Raw genomic sequence first — 9,613 nt, 5'->3', positions numbered from 1 at the left:
CTCTATCCTATCCTATCCTCTATCCTATCCTATCCTCTATCCTATCATATCCTCTATCCTATCCTATCCTCTATCTATCCTATCCTCTATCCTATCCTATCCTCTATCCTATCCTATCAGCTATCCCATCCTATCCTCAATCCTATCCTATCCTCTATCCTATCCTATCCGCTATCCTATCATATCCTCAATCCTATCCTATCCTCTATCCTCTCCTATCCTTTATACTATCCAATCCCCTATCCTATCCTCTATCCTATCCTATCCTCTATCCTATCCTATCTTCTATCCTATCCTATCCCCTATCCAATCCTCTATCCTATCCGATCCTCTATCCTATCCTATCCTCTATAATATCCTATCCTCTATCCTATCCTATCCTCTATCCTATCATATCCTCTATCCTATCCTATCCACTATCCTATCCTATCCTCTATCCTATCCTATCCTATCCTCTATCCTATCCTATCCTCTATCCTATCCTATCCTCTATCCTATCCTATCCTCCATCCGATCATATCCTCTTTCCTATTCTATCCTCTATTCTATCCTATCCTCTCTCCTATCCTATCCTCTATCCCATCCCATCCTTTATCCTATCCTATCTTCAATCCTATCCTATCCTCTATCCTATCGTATCCTCTATCCTATCCTATCACCCATCCGATCCTATCCTCTATCCTATTCTATACTCTATCCTATCCTATAAGCTATCCTATCCTATCATCTATCCTATCCAATCCTCTATCCTATCCGATCCTCTACCCTACCCAATCCTATATCCTATCCTCTATCCTATCCTATCCTCTATCCTATCCTTTCCTCTATCCTATCCTATCCTCTATCCTATCCTATCCTCTATCCTAACCTATCCTCTATCCTATCCTATCCTCTATCCTATCCTATCCTCTATCCCATCCTATCCTCTATCCTATCCTATCCTCTATCCTATCCACTATCCTATCCTCTATCCTATCCTCTATCCTATCCTCTATCCTATTCTATCCTCTATCCTATCCTATCGTCTATCCTATCCAATCATATGTCCTATCCTCTATCCTATCCTATCGTCTATCCTATCCAATCCTCTATCCTATCCTATCCTCTATCCTATCCTATCCTCTATCCTATCCTATCCTCTATCCTATCCTATCCTCCATCGTCTCCTATCCTCTATCCTATCCTATCCCCTATCCTATCCAATCCCCTATCCTATCCGATCCTCTATCCTATCCTATCCTCTATAATATCGTATCCTCTAGCTTATCATATCCTCTTTCCTATAATATCCTCTATCCTATCCAATCCTCTATCCTATCCTATCCTCTATCCTATCCAATCCCCTATCCTATCCTCTATCCTATCCTATCCTCTATCCTATCCTATCCTCTATCCTATCCTATCCTCTATCCTATCCTATCCTCTATCCTATCCTATCCTCTATCCTATCCTATCCTCTATCCTATCCTATCCTCTATCCTATCACATCCTCTATCCTATCCTATCCTCTATCTATCCTATCCTCTATCCTATCCTATCCTCTATCCTATCCTATCCTCTATCCTATCCTATTATCTATCCTATCCTATCCTCTCTCCTATCCTATCCTCTATCGTCTCCTGTCCTCTATCCTATCCTCTATAGTCTCCTATCCGCTATCCTATCCTATCCGATCCTCTATCCTATCCTATTCTCTATCCTATCCTCTATCCTATCCTATGCTCTATCCTTTCCTATCCTCTATCCTATCCGATCCTCTATCCTATCCTATCCTCTATAATATCGTATCCTCTAGCATATCATATCCTCTTTCCTTAAATATCCTCTATCCTATCCTATCCTCTATAATATCGTATCCTCTAGCATATCATATCCTCTTTCCTATAATATCCTCTATCCTATCCAATCCTCTATCCTATCCTCTATCCTATCCTCTTTCCTATTCTATCCTCTATCCTATTCTATCCTCTATCCTATCCTATCGTCTATCCTATCCAATCATATGTCCTATCCTCTATCCTATCCTATCCTCTATCCTATCCTATCCTCTATCCTATCCTATCCTCAATCCTATCCTATCCTCTATCCTATCCTATCCTCTATCCTATCCAATCCCCTATCCTATCCTCTATCCTATCCTATCCTCTATCCTATCCTATCCTCTATCCTATCATATCCTCTATCCTATCCTATCCTCTATCTATATTATCCTCTATCCTATCCTATCCTCTATCCTATCCTATCAGCTATCCCATCCTATCCTCAATCCTATCCTATCCTCTATCCTATCCTATCCGCTATCCTATCATATCCTCAATCCTATCCTATCCTCTATCCTCTCCTATCCTTTATACTATCCAATCCCCTATCCTATCCTCTATCCTATCCTATCCTCTATCCTATCCTATCTTCTATCCTATCCTATCCCCTATCCAATCCTCTATCCTATCCGATCCTCTATCCTATCCTATCCTCTATAATATCCTATCCTCTATCCTATCCTATCCTCTATCCTATCATATCCTCTATCCTATCCTATCCTCTATCCTATCCTATCCTCTATCCTATCCTATCCTATCCTCTATCCTATCCTATCCTCTATCCTATCCTATCCTCTATCCTATCCTATCCTCCATCCGATCATATCCTCTTTCCTATTCTATCCTCTATCCTATCCTATCGTCTATCCTATCCAATCCTATGTCCTATCCTCTATTCTATCCTATCCTCTCTCCTATCCTATCCTCTATCCCATCCCATCCTTTATCCTATCCTATCTTCAATCCTATCCTATCCTGTATCCTATCGTATCCTCTATCCTATCCTATCACCCATCCGATCCTATCCTCTATCCTATTCTATACTCTATCCTATCCTATAAGCTATCCTATCCTATCATCTATCCTATCCAATCCTCTATCCTATCCGATCCTCTACCCAACCCAATCCTATATCCTATCCTCTATCCTATCCTATCCTCTATCCTATCCTATCCTCTATCCTATCCTATCCTCTATCCTATCCTATCCTCTATCCTATCCTATCCTCTATCCTATCCTATCCTCTATCCTATCCTATCCTCTATCCCATCCTATCCTCTATCCTATCCTATCCTCTATCCTATCCTATCCTCTATCCTATCCTATCCTCTATCCTATCCTATTATCTATCCTATCCTATCCTCTCTCCTATCCTATCCTCTGTCGTCTCCTGTCCTCTATCCTATCCTCTATAGTCTCCCATCCGCTATCCTATCCTATCCGATCCTCTATCATATCCTATTCTCTATCCTATCCTCTATCCTATCCTATCCTCTATCCTTTCCAATCCTCTATCCTATCCTATCCTCTATCCTATCCTATCCTCTATCATATCCGATCCTCTATCCTATCCTATCCTCTATCCTATCCTATCCTCTATCTATCCTATCCTCTATCCTATCCTATCCTCTATCCTATCCTATCAGCTATCCTATCCTATCCCCTATCCTATCCAATCCCCTATCCTATCCGATCCTCTATCCTATCCTATCCTCTATAATATCGTATCCTCTGGCATATCATATCCTCTTTCCTATAATATCCTCTATCCTATCCAATCCTCTATCCTATCCTATCCTCTATCCTATCCAATCCCCTATCCTATCCTCTATCCTATCCTATCCTCTATCCTATCCTATCCTCTATCCTATCCTATCCTCTATCCTATCCTATCCTCTATCCTATCCTATCCTCTATCCTATCCTATCCTCTATCCTCTATCCTATCCTATCCTCTATCCTATCATATCCTCTATCCTATCCTATCCTCTATCTATCCTATCCTCTATCCTATCCTATCCTCTATCCTATCCTATCCTCTATCCTATCCTATTATCTATCCTATCCTATCCTCTCTCCTATCCTATCCTCTATCGTCTCCTGTCCTCTATCCTATCCTCTATAGTCTCCTATCCGCTATCCTATCCTATCCGATCCTCTATCCTATCCTATTCTCTATCCTATCCTCTATCCTATCCTATGCTCTATCCTTTCCTATCCTCTATCCTATCCGATCCTCTATCCTATCCTATCCTCTATAATATCGTATCCTGTAGCATATCATATCCTCTTTCCTTAAATATCCTCTATCCTATCCTATCCTCTATAATATCGTATCCTCTAGCATATCATATCCTCTTTCCTATAATATCCTCTATCCTATCCAATCCTCTATCCTATCCTCTATCCTATCCAATCCTCTATCCTATCCTCTATCCTATCCTCTTTCCTATTCTATCCTCTATCCTATTCTATCCTCTATCCTATCCTATCGTCTATCCTATCCAATCATATGTCCTATCCTCTATCCTATCCTATCCTCTATCCTATCCTATCCTCTATCCTATCCTATCCTCAATCCTATCCTATCCTCTATCCTATCCTATCCTCTATCCTATCCAATCCCCTATCCTATCCTCTATCCTATCCTATCCTCTATCCTATCCTATCCTCTATCCTATCCTATCCTCTATCCTATCATATCCTCTATCCTATCCTATCCTCTATCTATCCTATCCTCTATCCTATCCTATCCTCTATCCTATCCTATCAGCTATCCCATCCTATCCTCAATCCTATCCTATCCTCTATCCTATCCTATCCGCTATCCTATCATATCCTCAATCCTATCCTATCCTCTATCCTCTCCTATCCTTTATACTATCCAATCCCCTATCCTATCCTCTATCCTATCGTATCCTCTATCCTATCCTATCTTCTATCCTATCCTATCCCCTATCCAATCCTCTATCCTATCCGATCCTCTATCCTATCCTATCCTCTATAATATCCTATCCTCTATCCTATCCTATCCTCTATCCTATCATATCCTCTATCCTATCCTATCCTCTATCCTATCCTATCCTCTATCCTATCCTATCCTATCCTCTATCCTATCCTATCCTCTATCCTATCCTATACTCTATCCTATCCTATCCTCTATCCTATCCTATCCTCCATCCGATCATATCCTCTTTCCTATTCTATCCTCTATCCTATCCTATCGTCTATCCTATCCAATCCTATGTCCTATCCTCTATTCTATCCTATCCTCTCTCCTATCCTATCCTCTATCCCATCCCATCCTTTATCCTATCCTATCTTCAATCCTATCCTATCCTCTATCCTATCCTATCCTCTATCCTATCCTATCCTCTATCCTATCCTATCCTCTGTCCTATCCTATCCTCTATTATATCCTATACTCTATCCAATCTTATCCTCTATCCTATCCAATCACCTATCCTATCCATTATCCTATCCTATTCTCTATCCTATCGTATCCTCCATCCTATCCTATCACCCATCCGATCCTATCCTCTATCCTATTCTATACTCTATCCTATCCTCAATCCTATCCTATCATCTATCCTCTCCTATCCTTTATACTATCCAATCCTCTATCCAATCCACTATCCTATCCTCTATCCTATCCAATCCTCTATCCTATCCGATCCTCTACCCTACACAATCCTATATCCTATCCTCTATCCTATCCTATCCTCTATCCTATCCTATCCTCTATCCTATCCTATCCTCTATCCTATCCTATCCTCTATCCTATCCTATCCTCTATCCTATCCTATCCTCTATCCTATCCTATCCTCTATCCTATCATATCCTCTATCCTATCCTATCCTCTATCTATCCTATCCTCTATCCTATCCTATCCTCTATCCTATCCTATCAGCTATCCTATCCTATCCTCAATCCTATCCTATCCTCTATCCTATCCTATCCGCTATCCTATCCTATCCTCTATAATATCCTATCCTCTATCCTATCCTATCCTCTATCCTATCCTATCCTCTATCCTATCCTATCCTCAATCCTATCCTATCCTCTATCCTATCCTATCCTCTATCCTATCCTATCCTCTATCCTATCCAATCCCCTATCCTATCCTCTATCCTATCCTATCCTCTATCCTATCATATCCTCTATCCTATCATATCCTCTATCCTATCCTATCCTCTATCCTATCCTATCCTATCCTCTATCCTATCCTATCCTCTATCCTATCCTATCCTCTATCCTATCCTATCCTCCATCCGATCATATCCTCTTTCCTATTCTATCCTCTATCCTATCCTATCGTCTATCCTATCCAATCCTATGTCCTATCCTCTATTCTATCCTATCCTCTCTCCTATCCTATCCTCTATCCCATCCCATCCTTTATCCTATCCTATCTTCAATCCTATCCTATCCTCTATCCTATCCTATCCTCTATCCTATCCTTTTTTTTTTAAACGGGTATTTGTCTCTATTTCATTTTCTAAAATTACAAAATCACCTAAAAATTACAATGTCTGTGGTAGTTAAAACTATTTCGCTTATTCAAAATTGTTTGTAAATCTAATACAGTATAATAGTGCTTAGTAGTACATATAATATAGTATAGTATAGTATACGAAATGCAATAAATTCAAATTCAAATTCAAAAACACTAAAATAAACTAACTTCTTATTTAACTTCTAACGTATCTTATTCGCTACTGTAAATAATTTTCTAGCCTCTATGTATATATGTATATTTCTATAAATGTTCTTATTTTCTAGTCTTAAACGCTACCTTATTTTTTATTTATTTTTGGTTTTTTCGCTCTTAGCCTAATTTAACCTATCATTAAAACGCCTGCGCGTGGTCTAAACGTGTCAAGGTGTCGATACCTTCTCTTACTCTAATTTTTTATTCTTAACTGTATGTTACTTCTTTTATTTTACACGATATACAAAATCTGCTTTGGCGGAATGCCAGCCCTGCTCTCTGGCTTTCCAAAGAGCCCCCACACGGTTTTATCGTACCCGGCGTTTTCTTAGGTGTTTTCGCGATTATGGTTCCGTACGAAAATTGACCTATCGGGCCGAAATTCGGTATACGCCTATTTCGGAGGGTGGCGAGTCTTTCGGGGTCAGATTGGAGAAGCATTCTCCCCCCTGAAAAACTTTTTCGATTTTGCCCCCTCCTTTCCGAGCTGTGGGAAAAATTACCTCGAATTTTGAGATTTTCAAAAAGCTGACCCGGTAGTCGGTTAGGGCTCGGCTAGAGCTTTACAACGAGCCGTCGCACGCCTAGATCGGATAAAGTCTAAGTTTTTCTTATATACCGGGTGTCCCAGAAATTTTTCGACTGAAAAAATTTTCTGGGTAGGCTATCCTCTTGGGGGGGGGGGTATCTCGGGGTTGGCGACTGGTCTCCGAAGCCGTGCTTCGGAGGTACACGATTTTCGCCTCCGGCCCCCCGTTCTCGAGATAACGACCCTAACACCTACAGGGATAGGTTTTACGAGAAAACTTCCTATAGGGCGATTGCTTCTTATGTCTATCCCTATCCGTAGCTGCACTAATAGATGTGGGTTAGTTATATAAAAACCGCTAGTTCTCTCTTGTGTTCAAGGTCAAATGATCTCTTTTCCTACTTTTCTCTACTCTTTCCTATTTTTAGGCACTAAACCCTTTGTCCTACCTTATTTTTATGAGATACGACCGACCCCTCGCGGTGTGGTCCCTCTTCCTGGTCCGTGCGTATCGGTTTATCTGGAGGTACTTCTCTATTTCGAAATTTTTTCCCTAAATTCCTCACTTTAAGTCCTTTTTTCTCACTTTCAGTTAATGCACTTCTGTTCTCAACGTGTCCATCACTCCGACCATTAATTTTAATTATACTAATAATTTTTTCTTTTTACAGGTTTTTCACCGGCACTCTCCGTTCCTCGATTTACTGGAAGGAAGGGGTTTTCGTGTCGAGTAATCTCCGCACGCACAATAATCTCCGCACGCACAAGCCCGTCTTGTTTTATTAATTAGTAACTAATTTATTATTTTCTCTCTTTTTTTTTTCTAGATGTTCCGGACCGTGGTATTTCATCGATTCGTGCGACCGAGTGGGTTTTCCACGAGGAAAAAACCGTACCGTACGAATTCCCGATAACAAGTAAGTACCTTAATTAATTAATTAATTAATTTTAATTTACTTTACACTGTGTCTCGATCCACTTTGTTCAGTTTAATAACCGAATTCACGTGATTTGAACCCGGAGATTCGGAACAAGTCCCCCGGGGGAGATTTGCTCTTATTTTCCTCGAAATCGCGCGAATTAATTATCTTATTTGTAATTCTTCTTTTAATTAATGCTTGAAACTCACTTCGAGTTTAACTTCTTTGATTCTTTCGCGGCTATAGACTCAAAAATCTGCTGTTAAGCTCCGATTACCGTGGCGGTTCACTTTGCTCTGATTTGGATTTTATCCGTTGGGGCTCGCGTGACCTGTAGCTATCCCCTCCCGCTTGACACTCCGCGTGTTTTTTCTATATATACTTGTTGTTCTATTTTGAAACGGCCTTGACTGCCTCCTATATTGTTTTCAAAAATTTTGGTTTTTCGACTGTACTGGTTGTTCGTGTACGAGACCGTTGTCATGCCCTAGTTTTTCTTCTTCTACCCTTGCTAGCAATATTCTTGCCAAAGTATACCATGTCTTGTTTCTTTTATGAAAATCAAATTAACCGGTATGCTTAACGGCAGAGTTTGAACTGTTCGGTTATTACAATATAGTTCTATTTCTAATCGCCCGTTTTCTTGTGAAGCCTAACGTCGAGATTTTCTCCTATAGTCGCTATTTCAGCACGATCGAGCCGCGTTCTTTTAATATAAAAAATTTTTTGATCTTGTCGAATGTTTATCGGATATTCCTTTTTAAAAAATCACACAGCGTGTTTCCAGTCTTTAATTGATTCTAGCTCACTAATTTACCCGGTTTTACTTGTCTTTCTCTGCATTTAGGTTTTTTTTTGTGTTAGCTTCTCATCTGTCCTAACTTGTAACCTATTCTTCTTTCTATTAGTAAGCTATTTAAATATTTTTGTTACTCTATTGTCTTTTCTATTATGAATATTATGTTACTATATCCCTTAGTTATCTTAAGTATATTATTATTATTTAATTTTAATTTTTTTTTTTTTTTTTTGTCTAAACTATACTTTAGTCTACCTTGTATTATTCTCTGGAAGCCTTCCCTGAAATTATTTTGGCGACCGTTATTATAATACTATCTGTCTTTGCTACTTAGCCGTTTTTGATAAATTATTCCTCTATTTATTCCTCGTATGCCCTTTTACTATGAGCGCAGGCTACCGAGGCTATTAAGTGCTATCTTGATCACATATCGTTCGAGTTGTCCGCATTTTGGTACAATTTGTTATATTTAAAGAACCGTTTGTCTGATCGAAAATTTTCAAGAGTGCTTTTCGTCATTAATTATCCTTGTTTTTACTCTAGATCCTTCATTGATCGTTTTTAGCGAAAAATTTTTAACTTTTTCTACAAACTGTGTGGACTTTGATTAGCCCACGACTCTTAAACTATTGCTCTTATGGGAAAACTGCATCAGTACATTTATTATCCCTTCGTTACTTTGTTTTTGATTTGCAGATAAAATATACCCGTTTGTTATATTAAAACCAGTTATTTACTCCTGCTCTAGACTTTTGGGACCCCTTATATTATTATAGGGAGCCTATCCGAAAAACTTCAAAAGATGTTAATTCAATTTAAAATTGCTAGATTTCAT

Source organism: Halictus rubicundus, unplaced genomic scaffold, assembly GCF_050948215.1.
Source record: "Halictus rubicundus isolate RS-2024b unplaced genomic scaffold, iyHalRubi1_principal scaffold0090, whole genome shotgun sequence".
Classification (NCBI taxonomy): domain Eukaryota; kingdom Metazoa; phylum Arthropoda; class Insecta; order Hymenoptera; family Halictidae; genus Halictus; species Halictus rubicundus.
The sequence above is the reverse complement of the archived record's forward strand: the minus strand, read 5'-3'. Positions refer to the sequence as shown.